This window comes from Dermochelys coriacea, chromosome 3 (genome assembly GCF_009764565.3).
Source record: "Dermochelys coriacea isolate rDerCor1 chromosome 3, rDerCor1.pri.v4, whole genome shotgun sequence".
NCBI lineage: Eukaryota > Metazoa > Chordata > Testudines > Dermochelyidae > Dermochelys > Dermochelys coriacea.
Window position 1 is genome coordinate 117,981,626 of NC_050070.1, and position 25,181 is coordinate 118,006,806.

A 25,181-nucleotide genomic window follows, 5' to 3' on the forward strand; every position below is an offset into this window, starting at 1 on the left:
GAAATTGAAAGGCCACATATTTAAAATTGATAAAAGGAAACAATTGTATACACAAACACATTACTATTCTATGGAACTCATTACCACTAGGTATGGTTGAGATCAGCAGATTAATATGATTCAGGGAGAGAATAGAAACAGTTCTATTACAGAGGATATAGGCATAAAATAACCCTTTCTTCCAGGTGTTGTCAGCTACAAGGGCCAGGTTCAATAGCTATGGGTCCCTCTTAAAACTAGCACCACTGCCTTGAGACCAACCCGGAATATCTGGATCACTAAATACTTTCCCTGAGTGCCCACAATAGGCCATGTTTTCTCACTTGCAAGCACCAAGTCTGTGTATGAAAGAAGGAAAATATTATTAGGGGAAAAAGAGAACCCAGTATCAACTTGAAAAGACACAGCAATAATATCTGTATGAATGATAGAAAAAACCCAGAAAACCTACTTCCCCATGGTAACTTTGGCAGTAGTTTGATGACTCTGTTCTCAACCTGGCAAGGTAAATGTACAATAGGCAAATGTCTCTTTACCATGATAATTGTTCCCTTCCCCATCCACTACTGGTTTGGTGTTAGTGGGTAGCACAATCCTAGAGTCCTGAGGTGCCCTTGGAGTGTGCTGTCTGGACCTGTTCTGAGTCTCTGCTACCTAACCCCCCAGCTATAGAAACTCTAGCTTTATTTAGTGATTGGATATGAGGGGCCTCACCAGAGTTCACTCAGCTCTATTACTGCTTCAGTAAAGTCTTTTCTCCATTGCTTCCCTTTGAGGAGCCACCTCTGCATCATCTTCTGTCATAAAGTCCTTAGCCTGTGTTGTCTCTCACCAGGAAGTCCCCTTAGTAATACAAGAACCTCGGGGACTGGGAACCAGTAGGATATAGGAAACATGAAGAGTCTTTGCTAGAACATAGGAGCCTTTTTTCCCCACTCTCAATTCAATTTCAGCACTCGATCAATGCTGAGCTTGAGCACAGTTATAGCAACTCCCAAATTGTCAGTGGAAGAATTCTAGGTGGAAACATTGTTCAAATGAAGCTCTCTCTGTAATCATATTTCCCCCTGTTCAGTAATAGATGGTGGCAGAGAGCTTCTTTGCCTCTAAAGCTTTTGCCCATCTGGAGTTATGGATAAATATCTTATAAAATGAGGTAACTGTATTTATGCTTCTGCCCCCCACCCCCATCCCCCATTCAGCAACAGATGGGAGCCGGGAGCTTCAGATCACAAAGCTCACACATATCACGAATATAGACTGTCATGCTTAGGACATAAACCATAAACCACTAACTGTTGCATGTTAGGAAGAATAATTTCTGCTGGGCAGGTTGTTACATAATTGCTCACTGTAGCATTTTGCATCTGATACAGATGGTACTGGCTACTATGAGAGAAAGGCTACTGGACTGAATAGACAACTGGTGTGCTCCAGTATGGCAGTTGCCATGTTTTAATAAAAGTGGGTGCAACTCATATGCCATGTCTGCATTCAGCCCAGGATGTGTGGGTACACAAGTGGTGACTGTTAATAACTTTATTTCTGTGCAGTAATATCCAGTCAGAGTTAGGGTCCAAGGTTGCCTCAGGTTTCACTCCATTAACTTCAGCTGAGTGACATCAGAGAAGCATTTAACCCAATGAGACTTTTCAGTATATGCTGCCGTTTTCATGATTTCCCCTCATGCCCTGCATATGGTCTTTATCTTCCCATGCAAACACGTTTCTTACAGTGGTTTAATTTGCAATTTTTTTCTGAGAACTGGGAATTACGTTTTTGGTGACTTAATGATCACTTTGATATCAGACAACTTATAATGCAGTTGAGATTTTTTACTGGCGTTATAAGGCTTATTTTTGTTCTCTTGTTCCTCTCAGCGGTTATATTAGGAAAAAGGGGTTTACCTCTGTATTAATGAGCTGTAGTTAGTGCTACCATCTTAAGCCTTTTGATCTTAACTACATTTCCACCAACCTAAGAATCTTTTGATGAGAGGGTCCTTGTTTTTCAATTGATCATATCCCTGGGTTCTGTTTCAGCTACTCTAGACAAACTGTCCAGTGTATTTAGCTTCTTTCTCAAGAGTCATCATGGTGTATATAGAAACCAAATATTCTCCCCCCCCAGAAATATAAGGAGAAGATGTTTAAGATCAGCAGAACACTCACATATGCTTTAGCAATGGCTCAAGCTTATGAACCCTTTCCAAATATTACCAAACCCCAGGTTTCAGCAAAAGCCTTCTAGTTTTTGAGCTATTATGGTCCATATTTTCAAGCATTTCTTTGCAGCCATGAGGGCTGACAGAGAGCAATATCTGAGTAGTTGATATGTTTGATTATCTTAACCTGCCCCTCATAATATCATAATTTCTAGACCATCACAATAGTGCAGCAGTCAGCACAAGTGGATAAAAGACTGCAAGGCTGGGTCTGGTTGTTTCCTGACTTGCACCTTGTGTTGTTGTTACTCCTGGCTCTGATGACTTAAATGGAGCCAGGATTTCATGTCAGGTGTGTACAGTTAAGCATACCTGCATTTGCAATATTGTGGTCTGGTTTATTTATTGTAGATATAAGTACAGGAGTTACACCTGCTTTGGTTTTGCATGAACTTGGTGAAGCCTTTGATAGAACTGATCCAAAGATTGCTTTTAACATCTTGAAGTGTGTTTGTTTTTCTCTTTAGATTGATTTCTTTTATATATGAAAATAGTCCTGTCTCACATTTAATATCCTACTATTTTTATTTCCGATATTCAAAGGGTTCATTATTACTACCTCCCTTCCCCCCACCCCCAAGAGAAAACAAATTTTACCAGGCACTTATTTCATGCATACTAGCTAAAGTACAAATCTATGCAAGATGTTGTCCACACAGCACCTTGAAACTTACTACCAACTGTGTTTAAAAGCAGTTGATAAGCACATTTGGAAACAATTTTCCACCTTGGCTGTTGCTTTCACAGTTGTCTCCATTTCCCAGTTGTGTAAGGGGGATTTTTCTAAGCTATCACATATAAGTTTCTGTACCTCATTCTAACTATGGGAGCATTCCTACAAGCACTTATGCAGCTGACTAACTTTAGTCCCATAAGTTAAATTAAAAGGGACTACTCATGTGAAAAAAAAGTTACTCAGGTTCATATGCATTTGCAGAATCAGGCCCATGATTTGTAAATATGGCCTTGATTCTGCTGATTGTTTTGTGTGGGTAGATCCCAATGTCTGCATAGCGCTCATTGCCGAATGAGCATAAACTTCTTGTAGATGTAAATCATTGTACAGCTGTGCTAGGAAGTGTAATCATATCTTACTTACGGCAGGCCCTCAGTACTACAGCTATTCAAGTTGCTGATGCTAGCAAACAGGAGAGTTTTGCTAGGGAGTGCTCCAGGTGAAGGAGGAGCAAACATGTGACCCTTGGATGAATTTGTTGTCTGTTTGTTTGTGTGCTTGCCGTGCGCCTGCTTCATTGAAGTTTGTAGTGTGGTCTGTTCGGAGAGGGGGGCGGGGAGGCTGTGCATTGAGCCTAGCGGCCTGATAGGCAAGACTAAGAGTTTCTTAAGAAGGTTCTAGCGTGCCATCCTTTGATAGCTGAACTTCAGTGCCTGGTATTAAATGAGGCTATTGATATAATAGGCATCACAGAAACTTGGTGGAACGATGACAATCAATGGGGCACAGTAATACCAGAGTACAAAATATATAGGAATGACAGAATAGGTTGTGCTGGGTGGGGAGTGACACTATATGTGAAAGAACGCAGTGTCAACATACTATAAAACCCTTAAATGAATCAAACTGTACCACAGAATCTCGATGGATATAAATTCCATGTTTGAATATGAGTCTAGTAGTAGGAATATACTACTGACCACCTGATTAGGATATGATGGTGATTGTGAAATGCTCAGGTAGATTAGATAGATTACAAAGGCAGAAAATGCAATAATAATGGGGGATTTCAACTATCCCCATATTGACTGAGCACATGTCACCTCAGGATGGGATGTAGAGATAAAACTTCTAGATACCATAAATGACTGCTTCTTGGAGCAGTTAGTCCTGGAACCCACAAGGGGAAAGACCATTTTAGATTTAGTCCTAAGTGGTGCACAGGAGCTCATCCAACAGGTGAATACACTTGGTAATAGTGACCATAACATAATTAAATGTAACATGGGGGGGAATACCCAAAAAGCCCCCCACACTAGCATTTAACTTCAAAAAAGGGAACTTCACAATAATTAGGAAGCTAGTTACATGGAAATTTAAAGGAACAGTCACAAGACTGAAATGCCTGCAAGCTGCAAGGAAATGTTTTAAAAACACCATAAGAGAGGCTCAAATTAAATGTATTCCCCAAATAAAAAAAATAAACATAGTAAGAGGACCAAAAATGCCACTATGGCTAAACAGAGTAAAAGAGGGGTTTACAGACAAAAAGACACCCTTTAAAAATTGGAAGCCAAAAATAGAAAGGAACAAACTCAGGAAAATCAAGTTTATAGTTAGACTAGGTAAAAAAAGAATTTGAACCACAGCTAGCAAAAGACAAAAAATAAAAAGCCAACAAAAAAATTTAAATCCATCACAAACAGGAAACCTGCCAAAAAAATCAATGGGGCTACTAGACTACTAAATCAAGTTGCACAAGGAGCGCTCAAGGAAGACAAGGACATTTCAGAGAAGCTGAATGAATTCTTGTGTCAGTCTTAACTCTAGAAGATGGGAGGGAGATAAATATTGATAAATTAAACAGTAATAAGTCACCAGGACCAGATGGTATTTATCCAAGAGTTCTGAAGGAACTCAAATGTGAAATAGCAGAACTACTAACTGTGGTATAAAGAAAAGGAGGACTTGTGGCACCTTAGAGACTAACATTTTTTTTTTACCTTCAGTCCTTTTGGTATGATGTCCATCTGTTTGCATTTGGAAAGGAAGATGATGTCTGTCTGTATCTGTACGAGTTTTTTCATGAAGTTGATAGATTTCCACTCCATACGGCTAAATTCAGTGCCTTGCATAACTGTGGTATGTAACCTATCACTTAAATCGGCCTCTGTACCAGATGGTTGGAAGATAGCAAAAGTAACACCAATCTTGTTTTTAAAGATTCTCAGTCAAGCTCTGTCCTTGCCTCCGTGGGTCCTGTGTTTCCTGGCGGATGGTGGCATCCAGCCCTGTGCCGTATGTGGAACTGGAACGGTTGGAGAGATAAGAACCACCCAGTGACCCTTGCATTCTTTTCCTTATTCTGCTGCATCCACTGGAGGGGTGCATGGTCTGTCACAAGAGTAAATCGCCAGCCTAAGAGGTAATAACTCAGTGTCTCCATAGCCCATTTGACAGAAGGCATTCTCTCTCGACTACTGCGTATTTCTGTTCTCTTGGGAGAAGCTTTCTGCTTAGGTAGAGGATTGGCTGTTCCTCTTTTCCCACCATTTGCGACAGAACTGCTCCCAACCCCACCTCGGAAGCGTCTGTTTGTAAAATAAATTCCCTGTTAAAGTCTGGGGCAATGGGTATGGGGACATTACAGAGGGCAGTCCGAAGGTCTGTAAATGCCCCCTCTGCTGCGTTGGTCCACTTTACCATGTCTGGACCTCGGGCCTTCACCAGGTCTGTTAGGGTACTTGGCCTAGTGGCGAAGTGGGGAATAAACCATCGTTAGTAGCCTCCCACGCCTAGGAACTCACGGACCCGCTTCTTTCAGGTCGGCCGGGGCCAGTTTTGAATTGCCTCTAGCTTATTCGTTTGGGGCTTCACTATGCCCCTTCCCACAATATATCCCAGATACCTAGCCTCTGCTAGCCCTATGGCACATTTAGTGGGATTAGCAGTGAGGCCAACCTGCTTTAAGGTGTGCAGTACTGCCTCAACTTTCTCCAAGTGGGTTCCCCAGTCTGGCGTATGGATGATGACATCATCTAGGTATGCAGCTGCATAACTAGTATGGGGGCACAGCAGCTTATCCATGAGGTGCTGGAATAGCCCATCCGGGGTGGAGAATGCTGTCTTTTCTTTAGCTTCTTTGGTCAGAGAAATCTGCCAGTACCCTTTTGTCAGATCTAGTGTAGTCAAGAATCGGGCACTACCCAGTCGGTCAACCAGTTCGTCGATGCGTGGTATGGGGTATGCATCAAACTGGGATATTTCATTCAGTAGGTGAAAGTCATTACAGAATCTCATAGTACCATCAGGTTTAGGCACTAGAATGACTGGACTGGACCACTGACTGTAAGATTCTTCAATAACCCCTAATTCTAACATTTTCTTTACTTCGGCCTTGATTTCCTCTCTTTTGGCTGCTAGGATTTAGTAGGATATCAATGTTACCTTGGCTCTGGGGATCGTGTGGATATGGTGATAGGTCTCAGTCGTCCGCCCTGGTTTTGTAGAGAACACATCTCTGTTGCGATTAATCATGTCGGCTGCCTCGATCTTTTGGATCGGTGTCAAGTCAGATGATATCCTCACTTGCTCGTGTAAGTTATCCTCCTGGGGAAGGGTCTCCTGCATGACTAAGCATGCCTCTTGATCGTGCCAAGGTTTTAGAAGATTGATGTGGTAAATTTGCTCTGATTTCCGATGGCCTGGCTGCCGCACCTTATAGTTCACCTCTCCCACGGCTTCGATTATTTCATAGGGTCCCTGCCACGGGCCAACAGTTTACTTTCTGCTGTGGGCACCAGTACCGTCACCCAATCCCCTGGTTGGAACAGTCGAAGCTTTGCTTGGTGATTATAATGTGTTCGTTGGGTCTCCTGTGCTCTCTCCAAGTGTTCCCATACAATGGGCATTACCTGGGCTATCCAATCTCTCATCTGCAGTACATGCTCAACTATGTTCCTTCTGGGATTTGGCTCCTCTTCTCAGGCTATATCCAATATGCCCCGAGTGCAGCGCCCATATAGTAGTTCGAATGGAGAGAAACCCATGGAGGCTTGCAGAATCTCCCAGATGGCGAACATGAGGTAAGGCAATAGGGTATCCCAATCTTTCCCATCCCAGCTCACCACTTTCCTGATCAAGGCTTTGAGGGTCCTATTGAATCTTTCCACAAGGCCATCTGTTTGCAGGTGGTATACAGAGGTCCGTAGGGCTTGTACATGGAGCAATGAACAGAGATCTTTCATCAACTTAGACATGAAAGGTGTCCCTTGATCAGTCAATATCTCCTTGGGTAGCCCAACCCAGGCAAAGATCTGTACTAGCTCCTTAGCTATTGTCTTGGAAGTTGTGTTGCGCAGGGGAACAGCTTCTGGATACCGGGTTGCATAGTCCAGTACAACAAGCACATGTTGGTGGCCCTGAGCTGTCTTCTCTAGGGACCCTACCAGATCCATGGCTATCTGTTCAAAAGGAACCTCTATTATTGAAAGAGGTATCAAAGGAGCCTGCAAGTGAGGGTGAGGGCTATGTAACTAACACTCCGGACAAGAGGTGCAGTATCGCCGGACCTCTTCATGTACTCCTGGCCAGAAGAACCTCTGCAGAATCTGTGCCTGGGTTTTCTCTACCCCAGGTGTCCTCCAAACAGGTGACTGTGGGCGAGACTCAGTATGGAGTTTTTGATGTTTTTGTGGCACCAGAAGTTGTTGTATCTCTTGCTCCTGCATTTGCACCACGCGGTACAGGAGATCTTTCCTCACTATAAAATAAGGCCTGGGACCCCGGACCTTCCCATCCACAGGTATCCCATCGATCTCGGCCACCTCTTTTCTGGTGTTATATCTGGGGTCCTCCGCCTGGTCCTGCCCAAAAGCCTCTCTCCCGGGACTAACCTGCCCAAGCTCCCAGGGCCCGGCTTCAGCTTCTTCCAACGGCTCGCCGCCGTCATGGCTGGGGGCAGCTTCTGGCTCACCTTCTGTGGTGGAAGTTTCTCTGTTGGCTGCTCACGTCAATCTGCCTACTAGGGAGGTCTTCTGGCCCTGGGTCAGGATCCGGGTTCCCAAGGCCTTCGCGGCATTCCTCTCTTTTTTTTGTTTTCCGGGTCTTTTGGGGGGCTGAGAACAGATCCTGAGAAATCTCAGCAATCATCGGGGGTTGACATTCCCGCGGTGACGAGTCGCTGTCCTCAGGATCCCCACCTCCCTCCAGCCTCTCCGGGGGGAGTAAATTATCAAACCCTGGATAGTCCCTCCAAATGACTACAGGATATGGGAGTTTAGGAATGTCATAAAAATAAAGGGAAGGGTAAACACCTTTAAAATCCCTCCTGGCCAGAGGAAAAATCCTTTCACCTGTAAAGGGTTAAGAAGCTAGGATAACCTCGCTGGCACCTGACCACAATGACCAATGAGGAGACAAGATACTTTCAAAGCTGGAGGGAGGGAGGGAAGAACAAAGGGTCTGTCTGTGTGATGCTTTTGCCGGGGAGAGAACAGGAATGGAGTCTTAGAACTTAGTAAGTAATCTAGATAGATATGTGTTAGATTACGATTTCTTTAAATGGCTGAGAAATTAGACTGTGCTGAATAGAATGAACATTCTTGTCTTTGTGTCTTTCTTGTAACTTAAGGTTTTGCCTAGAGGGATTCTCTATGTTTTGAATCTAATTACCCTGTAAGGTATTTACCATCCTGATTTTACAGAGGTGATTCTTTTTACCTTTTCTTATATTAAAATTCTTCTTGTAAGAAATTGAATGCTTTTTTCATTGTTCTTAAGATCCAAGGGTTTGGGTCTGCGGTCACCTATGCAAATTGGTGAGGATTTTTATCAAGCCTTCCCAGGCAGGGGGGGTGCAAGGTTTTGGTGAAGATTTGGGGGAGAAAGACGTTTCCAAACAACGTTTTCCCAGTAACCCAGACATTTGGTGGTGGCAGTGGAAGTCCAAGGGCAAAGGATAAAATAGTTTGTACCTTGGGGAAGTTTTAACCTAAGCTGTTAAAAGTAAGCTTAGGAGGTTTTCATGCAGGTCCCCACATCTGTACCCTAGAGTTCAGAGTGGGGAAGGAACCTTGACAAGGAACTACGCCCATGGTCACCTCAATGGGGTTTCCCCGAACCTCTATCTCCACTGGGATGGTGGGGTAATGGCTCACAGCCCCATGCACGCATGTCACTACTACGCATTTGGCTTGTAGCAGCTGACTATTTTTTACCAGCTTACCCGATATGAGGGCGATAGCACTCCCAGAGTCCACAAGCGCTGTAGTCTCTGCTCCATTTATCCTCACTGGCCTGGTGTAATTATGCGGGCCTAATGCGACCCCCATGAGGTGGATAAGGGAGCATGGAACCTCCCAGTCCCCCAAGTTACATTGCAGAGGCTCCTCGATGCTGGGACACTGTGCTGCTATGTGTCCCCACTCCCCACATGCATAACATCTATAATTGCTTTTAATCACTCCCCTATCCCTGGGTTAGGGGGTTTAGTCCTGGGGCTCCCCTCACTCAGGCCTGCACACCTCGGGCTTTAACCACTTCTGTGCGAGGTGTATGAGGTCAAATAGCTGGGACCTCGGGGGTTTGTTCTCCTGGTATTTCCACTCATGGAACCTCTGGGCCTTTACCGCTGCCGTTACCCCTGCACGTGCTAGGATCTCTGCCTTCAGACAGGTATAGTCAGTGGCATCTGTGGCAGGCAAGTCAAAGTAGGTCTTCTGGGCCTCTCCACACAAAAAAAGAGGTGAGGATGCTGGCCCACTACTCCTGGGGCCATGCCTCACGCTGAGCAGTCCTTCTGAATGAGAGGAGATATGCCTCTGTCATCTCCTGACGTCATCTTTGGCAAACAACCAGTGGTCCTCAGGGTTCGCGTCCCGTCGGACCCCCGGGCCTGGGTGGTGAGGATCTTCAGCTGATCCACCACCTCTCTCAAGAGGGCACGATCTTGGGTTGCCTGGCTCATCAATAATTGATTGGTTTCCTGCTGTAGCTGAATAGATTCCTGTTGTGCCATTGCCTGAACCCGGGTGGCCTCCTGCTGGGCTGCCATGGCTTGTACCAGAGCTCTTACCACCTCTTCCATTGTGGTATAAAGCAAACAAACAAAAACCAAACCAAAAAAAATCCAAAACCCCAGTGCACTTTTTTTTAAATCTCTTTCTTCCGCCACGCTGTGAACGAAATCCCACTTCTGACAGCAGTTGTGACAAAGCTCTGTCCTTGCCTACGTGGGTCCCATGTTTCCTGGCAGATTTTGCTAGCCTTAGAGGCTCACTGTGACCCTCCACGTAACCCTTCTTTCTCTAGAGACAAGGGTCACAGTCTACTGAGCCATTTTCATCATAAGCCAGCGAGGGAGGTGAGGAGAAGTTATCCTTCCTTGCACAGTCTCTGTTGTCTCCCAGTCTCAGTGATTAAACAGGGGGCAAAAGGGGGGAACCCGGGCCCACCCTCTACTCCAGGCTTCAGCCCAGGGACCCTAATAGTGTCAGCTATGGTAGCTGACCTTTTAGAAACATGACATGTACAATTCCCTGGGCTACTTCCCCCACAGCAGCCCTCACTTCCTCAAGCTCCGCTTCACCCTTACCTCAGGACCTCCTTCCTTGTACCTTATATGGTGTGTACTACTCAGCCTCTCCAACCGCGCAACTTCTTCCCACATCTCCTGACATGCACACCCAGCTGACTGACTGGGAGGCTTTTAACTAGTTTCAGCCAGCCCCTGATTGGCTTCAGGTGTCCCAATCAACCTAGCCTTCTCCCTGCCTTCTGGAAAGTTCTTAATTGGCCCCAGGTGTCTTAATTGACCTGGAGCAGCTTCCATTTCACTTAACCCGGTACCAGGGATTTGTTTAGCCTGGAGCTAATATATCTATCTCCCACTACTTTTCTATAGCCATCTGGCCTTGCCCCGTCACAAAAGGCTTTAGAAGTGATCCTGGCAATTATAGGCCAGCAAGCCTAAAACTTCAGTATTAGGCAAATTGGTTGAAACTATAGGAAAGAACAGAATGATCAGACACATAGATGAACACAGTTTGTTGGGGAGGAGTCAACACAGCTTTTCTAAAGGGAAATCACTTCACTAATCTATTCGAATTCTTTAGGGGGATCAACAAACATGTAGACACGCATGATCCAGTGGCTGTAGTGTACTTCTCCTTTCAGAAAGCCTTTGACAAGGTCCCTCACCAAAGGCTCTTATGCAAAGTAAGCTGCCATGTGATAAGAGGGAAAGTCCTCTCATGAATCAGTAACTGGTTAAAAGACAGGGAAAAAAAGGTTGGAATAAATGGTCAGTTTTCAAAATGAAGAGAGGTGTAAATAGTGGTGTCCCCCAGGGATCAGTACTGGGATCAGTGCTGTTCAATATATTCATAAATGATCTGGTAAAAGGGGTAAACAGTGAGGTGGCAAAATTTTCAGACAATACAAAATTACTCGACTGCAAAGAGTTACAAAGGCATTTCACTAAACTGGGTGACTTGAGAACAAAATGGCAGACAAAATTCAATGTTGATAAATGCAAACCAATGCAAATTGAAAAACATAATCACAACTATACATACACAACGAGGGGGTCTAAATTAGCTGTTACCATTCAAGAAAGAGATTTTTGAGTAAGTATGGATACTTTTCTAAAAACATCCACCCAATGCTCAGCAGCATCAAAAAAGCTAACAGAATTTTAAGAACCATTAGGAAAAGGCTAGATAAGACAATACATATCATAATGCTACTATATAATTCTATGGTATGCCCACAACTTGAATACTGTGTGAAATTCTGGTCTGCCCATCTCAAAAAAAGATTTTAGAATTGGAAAAGGTTCCGAGAAAGACAACAAAAATGAGGAGGGGTCTGGAACAGCTTCCATATGAGGAGAGATTAAAAAGACTGGTACTGTTCAGCTTGGAAAAGAGACAACTAAAGGGGACAACTATCACGGAGATCTATAAAATCAAGAATGGTGTGGAGAAAGTGAATAAGGAAGTGTTATTTAACCCTTCAGATAACACAAGAACTCAGAGTCACCAAATAAAATGAACAGGCAGCAGGTTTAAAACAAACAAAAGGAAGTATTTCTTCTCACAACTCACAGTCAATCTGTGGAACTCATTGCCAGGGGATGTTGTGAAGGTCAAAATATAACTGGGTTAACAATATTAGATAAAATCATGGAGAATTGGTGTGCCTGGTATGGAGGAGCAGGGCCCTAGGGGGTACTTCTGAGGCAGGCCCGGATCTTGTGTTGTGTCAGGGTCAGGTGCAGCATCACCATCAAGTCCGTGTCTAGGGGGGAGGGAGAGCTGCAGGGTGATCTCCCACCACTGTGCAGCCACTGGCCTATGCTCCTCACTGCCATACTGGAGCCTCCACGTTTATTTATTGACAAATAAAATTTGCAGAATTTTAAAATATTATGGCCGAAATTCTATTTTTTTGGCACAATTTTTTTTTTTGGTACAGAATTCCCTAGGAGTAGGTGTTAGGCATAGTCAGAATTACAATATATAAAGGGTTCCCTGGTTGGGTAAAAGTGGGAAAACCCATGGAAAAACCCCAGCAGTAACCATCCCTTACTGACAATCATTTGGTGAGAGATCCTTTAAATGCTACAGTATCTTGAAAACGTGATATGGCTACAGTTATAACTTTTGCATAGGTTTTGTGGGATTTCTATATGCATGAGTATGTGTATCTTTCCTTATTGCTTTAATAAAACTCATAGTACAGATAAGACTTTGTTCTTGTGAATGTGTTTGTGGTCACTGTCCTTGGTCTTCATGTGTTCCTAGAGCCTCCAAATCTGCCACAAGTACCAGAGGTGATTTTGATTCTTTTGTGCTTGAAACCGTAGCAAGCAGAGCAGAACACATGGTGGTGTAATACAGCATCACTAAATTTAATTAAGTAAAATAAAAAGACTACATTAGAATATACTCATTTAAGGCAAGGTAAAAAGGCAATTCAGGGCCTGATCCAGAGCCTGCTGAAGTCAATGAGGCTTTGATTAAAGCTCTAAGCGACTGTGCTATATCTCGTTATCTACAGCAGTATGTGTTAACTTTGAGTAGGTAAGCGACTACATAAATTAGAATGGTCTTTCACTAAGGGAAATGAAAAGAAGCCATTTTGAAAGAATTATGCAGTGCTACCAACCTAATATAAATATTTTCCAAGTGTTTTAAACATTTATTGGATCATCTAAGTAAATGGAACAGATTAATTATTCTATTATCCAATAAAGCAAATATCAGGCCTCAGCTGGCTCTCGGTGTGGTCGCCTAGCAACCCAATGAGCTTGGCTGGGCCCGGTAAACAGTCCCTAAATGACTATGCTTCCTGATTGGTCAGAAGGCCACCAGACACCATTTAAGCTTTGTAGCAACAGCAGCACAGTGGCTGATCCATGCATACTACACCAGCCAGCTTGAAAATTCCCAAATGGTAGAATACAGCCACCAACCAAGGGGAAAGGGCACAGCCAGCTCAACTTTCTGTTAGTCAAGAATGCCCCTGTTAGTTTGTCAGGAAAAAAAATGAGAAGTGAAGTATTTTTAAAAGATACAGGCAAAGTTTAAGGAGTAGAGCAGGCCAGGAAATGGAAATCTCTTCCACCAAACAAATTTGTGTGAAGGGATTTCTATAAAAATTCAGTTTCAGGGATTTTTTGGCTTGCTGGGTGCCCAGGCTCCCCAGCTGCTCAGCTTCCTGGAATGCTGCGAGCTCAGTTGCCAAACAGTGGGACTATTGGGTAGCATGGAGAGCCAGTCACCTGACTTCCCAGGCAACTGGCTAGCAGCCCATGGAGCAGGGGAGCTGGCTAACCAGGGAAGTAGGCCAGCTAGAGACTGATCTAGGACAGGTGATTTGGGCAGTTGCACTGGGAACCAGCTTTCAGGGGTTGCCATACCACGCAGTCATTCTTTTTTGGGTTCAACTGCACCGGAGGGTACTAAAATCGACTTCGCCCTGGACTACCTAGGGCTGATCCTAACCAGGCCATCCAGTGAGCCCTGCAGCCTGCCAGGAGAGTAATCATGAGCCCTGGAGCCAATAAGCTCTGGCTGCCAGCTGACCAGACAGCCTCATGTCTGGCTTCCATCGAAGCTTTCAGTGGAATCATGATGTTCCTAAAGAACATTACAATTCCATTGAATCAGAATTTTCTCACACAAGTCTTCCACTGGAAAATTTTTGACTAGCATTATAGTTTTTTGTTCTGGATTACATGAGAAGTAAAGGTTAAGGTTCATGCACTTATACAAATCAGATTAAATATTCTTTAGAATTTAGAAAGCTCTTTAGTTTCCTTCATGAGCCCAGACTTACTGTAGTTTCCTCTTCTTCAGACCATCAAAGTTTTCATGGAAGCTTTTACACTGGATGAGCATTTGGTGTCACTGCAGATAAACTTACTTCCTTTCAGCACATCCCAAGGGGGAAACTCCAGATTGGTTTGCTCAAAATTTATGAGTTAAGATAGAAATAATTGTTGTCTGTCAAAGCTTATTGATAAATCTTTTCCCCAAGCTGCTAGGTTTTTAGCATTATGGAAGCTAAATCATTTAGTAGAAAAATATTTATGTGGGTACATCAGGCCCTTTAAACATATCACAATGGGCTTGATCTTGTATAACAGATACTTTCAACAGTCTGTACAAGTACAAAGTAGAAACTGATGAACAAGACAGGGAGAATGGAGGAATATGGCTCTGCATTAATGAGAGTGTTGCTGTTGGCTGCCAAGATATTCCTGACTAGTAGCTCAGTGCCATACCAAGAGTGTTCCAGACCCTGGTTGATTACTCAAATCTGGCCCCCTCCCAGCCTCTCAAAAGACCAGCACTCACCATTAAGCACTTTTAAAAGGAACCATCCTAGCCTTCTCTGAAACAATCTCATTAATTAGCTCATCCAAGCCTATTTCAGCTTGCTTCCAAGTTCTCTATAGAAATAGCTGCCAGATCACTTAACCTTTCTTGCCCCAGGGATGTTCTTAGATAGGTCTTGATTCATTTTAGCTTGCTGAAACTCCTTTCATTAGCAGTCATGCTTACAGGAAAGAAGCACAAAATATGAAGTGTTGTTTCTGTGTTAGGGAAACATATCAAAAACCCTTTAGTGGATGTTGCTAAGGAGATTAATTGGTGCCTTTGTTTTCAAGTCATTCTTAAAGATTCACGGTCCATTTGTATTGATACTGAGTCCAAGATGGGGTTGAAAACTTTGCATTCGAAAACTTTTTTGGGATCTGATGATCTTTCGTCCGTTCACCTGGCATTATTTTCATCCTTTGAAAGTGATTCTATTTGAACTGTGTTGATATTCCTAACATATCAGCCTATGAGGTAGCCGCTTCCTTACATACAATGAGCCCAGAAGACCATAATTCTGATAAAGTGTCTCAAAGGCCATCAAGTGAATCAGGAGCCATTTGAATGTCAAGATACAGTCTTGGCAAGTTTTGCTCACAATGTTAATTTTTGCTAAGACAGTATACCACTTCTTGGCTGAAATAATAAATAAAAACTCTGAAATGTTCATTTGCAAGCCATCAGCATCCAATTTAAGTTCTGGCATAAGCTTATGTCAAGCCCTAGTCTTGTCTAAAGTGTCAAGAACACGCTCAACCTGATTTCAGAGTGGAAAGATTGCCTTTTTCCTCCCTGAACACTTTGTCAGGCTTTGGCATTTTAATGTAATGCTAATATTCTTTTTCAACACATCCCAATGACTAGTAGAAGCAGAAAACAGGGTATAAAATCTTTGCACAATTCCAAAAATAGAACAATTTGGGTAACAACCATTGCAGCAGCTTCTCCAACAAGATTCTGTGAGTGGACAGTACATGAGATGAAAAGCACATACTGATATAGATGAATTCAATTTTGACTACCTTTGTATGATATCAGTGTTGTTGTAGCCATGTTGGTCCCAGGATACTAAAGAGACAAGGTGGATCAGATAATATATTTTTTATTAGACCAACTTCTGTTTGGGAAAGAAACAAGTTTTTGAGCTACAAAGAGCTCTTCCCAGACCTGAAGAAGAGGTCTGTGTAGTTCAAAAGCTTGTCTCTTTCATCAACAGAAGTTGGTCTAATAAAAAGATATTACCTCACTTACCTTGTCTATCTTTGTACGATGCAGACATGTCAACTCTGTTGTCATAGCATTGTCCCCTGCAATCAGCCATATCTAAACCATCTTTTTTTCAGCTTCTCTAAAATAACCTCCATAATTCCCTCCCTCATTTTGGTGTGGATATCAAGTAAATCTACACATTTTTCCACAATCTTTGCTCTGTCTTTTGAAATCTCGGTATATCTTAATACCTGAGACATTTGTTCCATTTGGGAGAGAATAGGAGTGCAATGACACACAGAGAAGTATTCAGCATTGTTGAAAATAGTCTGCCATACTTTTGAGAATCTATCAATAAATTCATTTTAAATTTGATTTGATAAGTACATCACCTTTGTGGTACCAGTCGTATTAGCTTCCATGTGGGGATCTTGCAATACACTTTATCATGCCTTGCAAGCAACTCAAGTAAATCCAAAAAGTTACCATTACGAGGACTACCTAATTTCTCATCTGAACCTCTCAAAGCTAAACAACTCTCATCTAACTACAGTAAAATATCCAAGTGATGACACAAAATATTGCACATGTCCTTCTGCATCTGATAGCAGGCCTGCATATACCTGTCAATTGTGCAACCCTTTTCCAACTATTCTGCAAGTTCCACCCAGAGAGTGATTGCCTCCATGTTTCCTTTGAATGTTTGTGTTCACTCACTCAGATAGAAAAAGTCTGTGAACTCAGTTTTAGAGTTCTCAAAAGGAAGATGAGGAATTTGGCTGGAAAAGCAAACAAGCAAAACAGAACAGAGGTGCTAGTTGAACTGTAGATCAACCAATATCTCTAGTGTAACTCCGCATTAGGAATTTTGACAATGAAATACAATTTACTACTTGTCTTACTTTGCTTTCACTAAGTGAAAAAGTCTTGTTCTAAGTTAACAAAACAGCACACAGAACCTGTTACTTGTAACCAAGTAGCCACATCCTCCTTGTCAACAATCAAGCCGTGTCCACATCCATAATACTTGAACTAGTAATCAATGGGCAACTTTTTGTTCTAGAATCACAGGCTCCAGGACACAACAGTTCAACACCAGGTTCTGTGCTGTAATCAGAGACTTCAGCACCCAACAAGCCTCACAAGCACAAATCAACAGCCTCACTAGCTAATGAGAGCTCAGAAGTGTAAATATCATAACTGTCCAAGAATTGTTCATCAGGAACATGGTAGAACTTTGCATTTTCTAGAAACTTTGTAGACCACTCACACTTTTCTGATCTTTTGCACATTCCTGCTGCAGCTTGTAATTTTGAGGGCCACACTTGATCTTGGCACCTTAGAGACTAACAAATTATTTGAGCATAAGCTTTCGTGAGCCACAGCTCACGAAAGCTTATGCTCAAATAAATTTGTTAGTCTCTAAGGTGCCACAAGTACTCCTTTTCTTTTTTGCGAATACAGACTAACAGCTGCTACTCTGACACTTGAGCTTGTAGATATTCATAATGGAAATCATGGCTGACTGTAAGAATTCACACACCAAGCTTTTCATGAATGAATTGCTGGGTTTGGAATGTGTATGAGAGTGGCTGAAACTAAAGATCTAATGAATATCTCTGAAACTCAGAGAAATCAGGTGAATGGTCATATCTCTGAGAAATTCAGAGCTATATGAGGTAAAACTAATGAGTGGCGCTCAGACATGCAGATCGGGTCAAGCGACGTCAAGTGAAGGGAGCAGTTACAGAGAAAGCTAGGGCTCCATGATGGAGGAAAAGAGTGAGACATAAATGAAAATGGAGCCCTTTGCAGGCCTCTGATAGGCTTGGGCCCAGTTCCACTGGAACCTTTGCATGGCCATAGAGGAGTATGTAGTTAATAGCATGTAGCCTCATTTGTATGCTGAGAATCACACTTAAGACCATGTGTACTCTTCCAGGTCCATTCTCTTCCTATAATGGCTTATTTTATACTCTGCACTCCAGGCATGCAAGGAGCTTCACATTTACCTCCACTGAGCTTAAAGGACTATGCCTAGCTCTTTACTTGTGTGGATTTGTAATCTCCACTCATATGGAAGCAATAGTACTGTATGTTGCCTTTTATTGTCTGTTTTCCCTGTTTGCTTATGGATATTTGATAGACCATTGGTTACTTTTCTTAAACATGGTAAGTGTAGTAGAACTGAAGAGTGATGCGATGGTCATATCTGGAGAAGAGCTTTTTTGATGCCTTTGAAGACCTCATTAATAACTTCCTTCTTGTTCCATTGGGAAATTCCAACCCGTATTGATAGACTTTAGTTTTCAATTTCCAATTCTTTTACCTAATGGGCAAATTTTTAAAAAAAAAAAAAGTGTTCTGTCCCCACCTCTGTGCAAGCAGAAATCCAGGCACTGAATGCTACATTGCACTCGCAAACATTTTTTATGGATTCAGTACAGTCTACAGGGATATCAGTCAAATAAGTAGTAACATGAAAGGAAAATCTGTTTTAAGGATCATCATGCAAAACAGTATTCAAATACAAGTTGGTATAACTTTCAATCTAAATATAAATCAGGGAAAACTGAAACTGGTCTAGTCTTTTCAAGTTTAGTTGAGTTCACCTCAGAAATAGGTGAATGTATAGAGGTTGTTTACTATTCTCATAGTATTGGGTCAAGTTCAGCAATAACTCAAATGGCAATGTTCAATAAGTTATAGGCTAGATTTCTTTTGTTCCATAAGCTATAAGCTATAAGCAGAACAATAGTTTAACCATTTGGATATAGGGTGAGAAAAATTAAGCTCACATATACATGGGCTTAACTTCTATTGAAACCAGGATGAAATTGGTCCCAAGGGGGGTTGGGGATGGTGCAGGCAGAATCTGAAGCAGAATAACCTGCTTTATATCGTGGTCTCCTGTTGATGTTCACTTGTTCTACATAGGCTTAATTCAGTAAGATTTTCACAAGGGTGATACAAATAGTATAGGTGGAGATGATAGCATTGCATATATTTAAGATTGCCTGACATTTTCTGTTATGAAACCCTGTTTTCAGTTGCTTATAACTTTGCCAAAATATCTATGTGTGCTGAAATTTTTCATGTTGGGTGTTGCCTTAGGCTATTTATTTTTTTAAGTTTCAGCAAACTCAGCGTAGCTGTTTCTGACAACGTGATTGAGAAAAAATACATTTTGCAATGTTAAAAATGTTCTTACAACTGTTTTATCAAGATCTAGTACCTCCAGGCTTTGAAATTCAGCAGGGGTGAACCCTGGTGTCAAGGATTTTTTTTTCATACTGTCCAAGAAAAATGACCAATTGTGATCAAGTTATAAGCCTTTGAAAAATCTCAGTTCTCACATGAACCCTAGGACCTTGATAGAATGTGGAAACTAAATTTTCTGAAGATTCTATATGCACTGAGAATGCTCCAATCTAGGACTTTCAGAGACTCAGCAGAACAATTCTTCAGTTGCTGCTCCCAGCAGCCTGGGGCTCCCTGTGATTTTTTTTTTTTTAAAGTGTCTAGGCAACAGAAATGAGAGTGGGGACATTGTCTCTCCTGCATTCTCAGTACTCCCTCTGCTGGAACCTAGGCAGCAAGGAGAAGCTAACAGTATGACTGGGAGCTGGGGGGGGGGGGCGGTACAATATCAAGTTGGTTAGGGAACTGGTGTATGTGTGACTGGTAGCAGAGAAGGCAATGAGGTAAGGGAGACTGGGACTGGCTGGGCAAGGAGCCTAGCAGAAGGACCCTAGAATTGGAATCCAGGGATTTGGACAAGGAGTAGACTAATGGCTTAGCAGAGAGAGTAGAACTGGTATGAGCAGCCTGGTGGTAGGGATGAATGAGACCAGGAGTTGTGGGAGGGCAGACACAGGGCTGAGGTAGGGACAAGCTGAAAGGGTCAGGCTTAGGAGAAAACAGCAACAAAAGGTTCTATGACTACTATAACACATTCTCCTCCAGAATTTTGACTGAAGCACAAGGTTCTTCTAACGCAATATTCTTCTGCTGTCAACTATCTATGGGACCCACTGGTAAAGTGTGGGTCTCATCCCCCTCTTGTGCTAGTCCACATAGCAGTAGTGGGTTGTCATCCTCTATTAGTTACTATATTAGCTCAAGTGAGAAACATGAGTGCTGTGGATCTAAAGATTGTTACCCTGAAGATGTTCCATGTGCATGTCAACATGATGTTATTTTTGTTTCTCTAGTTGCTTATTGAAAAAAAGTTAGGAACTAGACTGTACTGAATCCATTAACAAAACTTTGTTAAAAGAATGTTAAGGTTGCATTCAAAAGATAGGAAATATTATAATTAAGGGTGTCTGTGCAATTTTAATTTGGCTCTTTTGTACACATGCATTATGAAACGATCTTTAATTATGTAATCACATATTTTTTTCCCCACAGGACACTTGCCTCATTCAGGGCACAGGTTAGTCCTGCTCTGGGGAAAAATCAGTGTCGTTAATGAGAGAGGAGGTAGCCTGTAAGACACCTGTCTCATTTGTTGCAGAAGCAGGAATGTGTGTATTATTTGTATCAGTGAGGCAGGAGTCTGCAGTAAGAGAAAGGATGGTCTCATGATTAAGGACCTGTCTAAATCATGATTTCACTTGGAAATAGGGAAAATAGCCTAATATTGTGATTTTTCCAATGGGGCAAGGTGGAAGTGCGCATCCCCACTTCTGCCACACCACTGTTGGAAAAATCATGATATTGGAATAATTTGGCTGCTCGTGGGACTTAGCTTCCTGTCTGTTCCGCTGGCAGGAAGAGGGGGAGGGGCTGACAATGCATAGCAATTAGGGATACCTCTACATGGCCTACAGTAGCAAGCCTCCCACGCCGTGTTGACAGACTTGGGGATGGTGGGCTTGTGAGATCGCTAACAATAGCTGTGTATACAGTACTTGGAAGTAGTGGCTCTGAAGCCCAAAGATTGGGATGGGCTTCAAAGCCTGATCTCCAGCCTGAGCTGCAACTTCGAAGCACTGTCTACACAATTATTTCTAGAGCGCTAGCACAAGCCCAGTGAGCCCGAATCTGTTGACTTGAGCTGGGAGGCTCACTGTTGTGGGCTGTGTAACTATAAACTATGAGCCTTGGCCCACCCCACAGTGGCCCCCACCAGCCCCAAGGGAGACATCTCAATGCTGGCTGATAAACATCTGAGACTGGGATATGCTGCTTGGAGCACAAGGAGGTGCTTGAGGGGCCCTGCACAGTGGAGGGACTGTGGTAGGTGAGGGTATGAATTCCCCAGCTGAAGCAAGGATCCCTCACACACTTGTTCATGCTCCAAGTAGTGGATCCTGAGTTTGTTTTTTAGGGAGCATTATGCTGAACATAAAATACAGATGTTTTTCCAGAAGAGTTAGGGTGTGTAATTTCATTGACTATGAATATTTGGATAGTTTACATTTTCCATGTATGTCACAATATGGATAATGTTATGGAGACTGGCCACTTTTTATTGTATTTGAGCTATGCTAAAATTCCCCCACTATATCTGCATTATTTCCAACAAGACTTGAAGAGCCATATATTATACATGTGGTAATGAAATGCTTATAGTGTAATTGCTGGCTTCCTAACTATTCATGTCATACTAAATAGGAAAGAGAAATTCATTCAAAAGGAAACAAAATTTCTGGGAGTGTAAATGAGAATGGCTCTTCAGGTTCAGTTTCCCATCATGTTTCTTCGTTGTGCAAGAATCTAGGTACTTACTCTGTGTAATCCAGGAATGTGTTGGAAGGACATTGTCAACATTAGGAAGCCACAATTTTATTTCTTTCTGTTGGCAAGGTCTATATGACATTCATTACGTACTTTGTTTTTCAAACTGAAAAGCACTGATGATATTTTTAGAATATGCTCAAAGAGACTAGGGACTAGACCGCCTCTTTCCCTTGGAAAAACGAGAAGGGCCTAATTCGAAGGAAGAAGAACAAAAGCCATCAAATTTCTCTCGACGATTTCTTCCCTGATTCTATATTCATGGAAACAGTGGAGAATTTGGGCTACAGAAGCTACAGATCTCAGAGAATATACAGTGGAGCAGGGTCTCATACTTAGTAGCCCTTCCCCTGCCTCTGAAGCCTCTTGTCCAAGTCCTTTAGAGCCGTACTACTAGGTCCCCTAGCTGCTGCCCTCAGAAAACCTCACTTAAAAGGGAAGGGTGGGGGCTTCACAGAAGAGGCAGTACAGCCTGACTCTGCAACACCCTTTCAGCTGATCCCTACCTCCCCCAAAAATATCCATGGAACATGGGGATAGTGCCTGTAGCAGGGCTTACCCAGTCTGGCTTTCAGGTCATGCTGCAGCCACCTCAGCTTCTCCTCCAGAGCTCTCCCTCAAATTCAGTTAATCCCTTCAGTTTATAATAGGTTTCAGCATCCATATAGCCCTTTCTTCAGACTCGTAGTTTTTTGCAGCTCTCCTAACCAGAGCTTGTGACCCAGCAGGCCCCTCAGCAGGTTGTCCTGGAGAGTTATCACCTGTTTTTTACTCGGTACACTTCCTCTCAAGATCTCTCAGATTAAGCTGAGACTGCCCTTATTTTCTCCAGCAGGCCTGATTCTCAGTCACATGCTCCCATCATATGACCCCTCTTGGACTTTAAGACAGGTTACATGTGGCAGAGGTGAGGCTGACCCCACTCCTCATAAAGGGCTAGCACACCCTGTCACAATGCCACAGAGGTTCAAAAAATTCACCTCACTAAATAATGCTCATAAAGTGCTTTATAGATTATTATAATTGATAAATCAATGGTGGAATCTTAGCTCAATGTAATTACAACCAGTTAGAAAAACTTTTACTATCCCAAATCATTCATTTCCATGGTTTTGCTCTGCATCCTTAAAATGTTGGCATTTTTGGTTTCCCTCTAACTGTTAGTTGTCAGTAGTCACTTTATACTTATTTACCTTGTAAAATATTTTCACACAAGTCAGTCCCTACATTTCCCATATCCTTTTTATTGCTGTTCTGTGGACTGGCCCCAGTTTCTCTGTATATTTCTTGTGATTCTAGACTGCAGAGATATGTAGGTAGTGGGTATTTTTTAATAGTGCATGCCTCTATCAAGCAACATCAAGTTAATGTGTGCAATATTTCAAAAAATATTTTTAAAGGGTCCTTAATGACACTTTCAATCTGCGTGGCCCTCTGCAATCAATCAAGCTACAATTTATCTTTTATAGCCTTATTCTATACATAAATAGACCACCATCCTGCAGTTGGATTCACTATCTACCATCCTGCAGTTGGATTCACTATCTTGGACACTTGTAGATCACACTGAAGTATTAGCACCATAAAGAGTTAGAGCCTGATCTAGCTCTCATTGAAGTCTAGGGATGTTTCATCACTGACTTCAATAGGAACAGGATTGGGTCATTTAGCCCTGGCAAAGAACTTTAGAAAACCTCAAGAAACATTACAGTGTTTAAACCCATTAGAGGAAAACATCACATTTTTCAGAAGGCATTTTTGATTGGTGGAAAAATCTTTAAGCAAGACAAAGTGCATCACCCTAATTAAATGTGACATTTAACAGATTGGACCTTTTTTTTATCATTAAGGAGCAGTGATCACACTGACTGATCTGAATTGCAAGTCTCTTGGAATCTGAAAAAGGTGAATACTGGCAGCCCTTTTCAACAGCATGAAAAAAGAACACAGAAAATTATTCTGAATAATTGGCTTGAAAGGGTTTTGTTGGTGACTGCTGATAAATCAGTAAAGGTCTAACTAACAGGTCTTTTCTCCCATACTAAGGTGACTATACTACTTGCAGTACTCAGAAGCATTAGACAAGTGGATAATAAAGTTATCAGTTAATGGAGTGGAAAACCTTTAGGAAGTTTAAATAAACTGAAGAACATTTTCTTCAATGTGCTTTCCGATAAAAGCAGGCTTGTTTGCCCTTTTAATTTATTAGTCAACTGACTTTTTTCAGAGGTGTTGTTAACAGTGTAAACAACGTGTTTTAGGAGAATGGTTGTGTTGCACCTAACGTTAGATGTAAGCGTCAGGGTTCAGGGCAATGCACCCGTATTCCCTCATGTCCACCAAGGGTACCCACTCTCAACTCCTGGGCCATCACCTCTCTTGAGCAGAGACCTTCATCTCTCTCCCTCCTGACCAGAGCATCTTAAAGGCAGCACAGTTCCCTGCCTACACTGTGATATCCCCAGCAAGCCAGACCACCTAAACAGGCCAGCATTGGCCCTTTGCTTTTTCTTCAAAAGCTATGAACAGTGTAATTGCCAACAGTTACAAGTTGCCACCCAGCTCTTTCTAAGCAACCACATTTATTCTTAAAGTGAAAGCATTACAGAGAAAACATATTAAAACAATAAAAGAACCTACACACACGCTAACCTCAGGCTCCAGGAGATGTCAGTCCTTCCAACCTTTTGACCAGGATTGGGGCCACTTGGATAGAAGGTTCTAGGTCAGAAGGAAGTTCCTGAGTCAGTTTAAACTCAGGTTATTTATCCAAAAGTCCTTTCTTTGTCTGTTGGCCTCTGGAGAATCCAGTTTGTACTAGTATATGTGAGCCTCCCCAGGAGGCAGTACCTCTTGGTGGGGGGTTACAATCTAGCTAATTTGTCTTAATCATGACCCACTGCTTTCACTTCAGAGAGGAGCTGTGGTAGCCTTCCCCCATGGAGCAGAACATAATCATACATATATCATTCATTTAAAACAATGGCCCCCAAAAACCTCCCCATGGGGTTGCAATTCAGATCAATCAGTGTGATCATCGCTCCTTAGATGATAAGCAAAGGGCCAATTTGTCAAAGTCACATTTCATTAGGGTGATGCACTCTGTCTTGCTTAAGGATAATTTATTATAAACAAATCCTATCCCACAATAACACAGAAACTTAATACAATATGGTCTTTCAAAGATATTGCTGGAAATTGCCATACCTGTCAGAATAAGACCAGCTGTATTTTATGTTTGGAACCATATCTGCTATAAGTTCCAGAATGTTTAAATTACCATTCTGTTCTGAAAGTAATTCTATAAAATATATATTTTTGTGTTAAAAATATGAAAAATAGCATCTTATTATTCCAGACTTATGCCCTTTGCATGTACATGGTCATATCGGCTTAGTTATTGAAATACCACCTACTCTGCCTTTCTCAATTTTAATAA

General features: G+C 42.3%; 1 long non-coding RNA gene across 1 annotated transcript; it reads right to left on the reverse strand.

Annotated features, from left to right (window-relative positions):
• Positions 1–249: 249 nt before the first annotated feature.
• Positions 250–24,567, reverse strand: LOC122459386. The gene is made up of 3 exons (XR_006280040.1): positions 24,383–24,567; positions 452–497; positions 250–338 (listed from the first exon to the last, which is right to left on the reverse strand). It is a non-coding gene; the product is annotated as an uncharacterized LOC122459386 (long non-coding RNA).
• Positions 24,568–25,181: the final 614 nt, after the last annotated feature.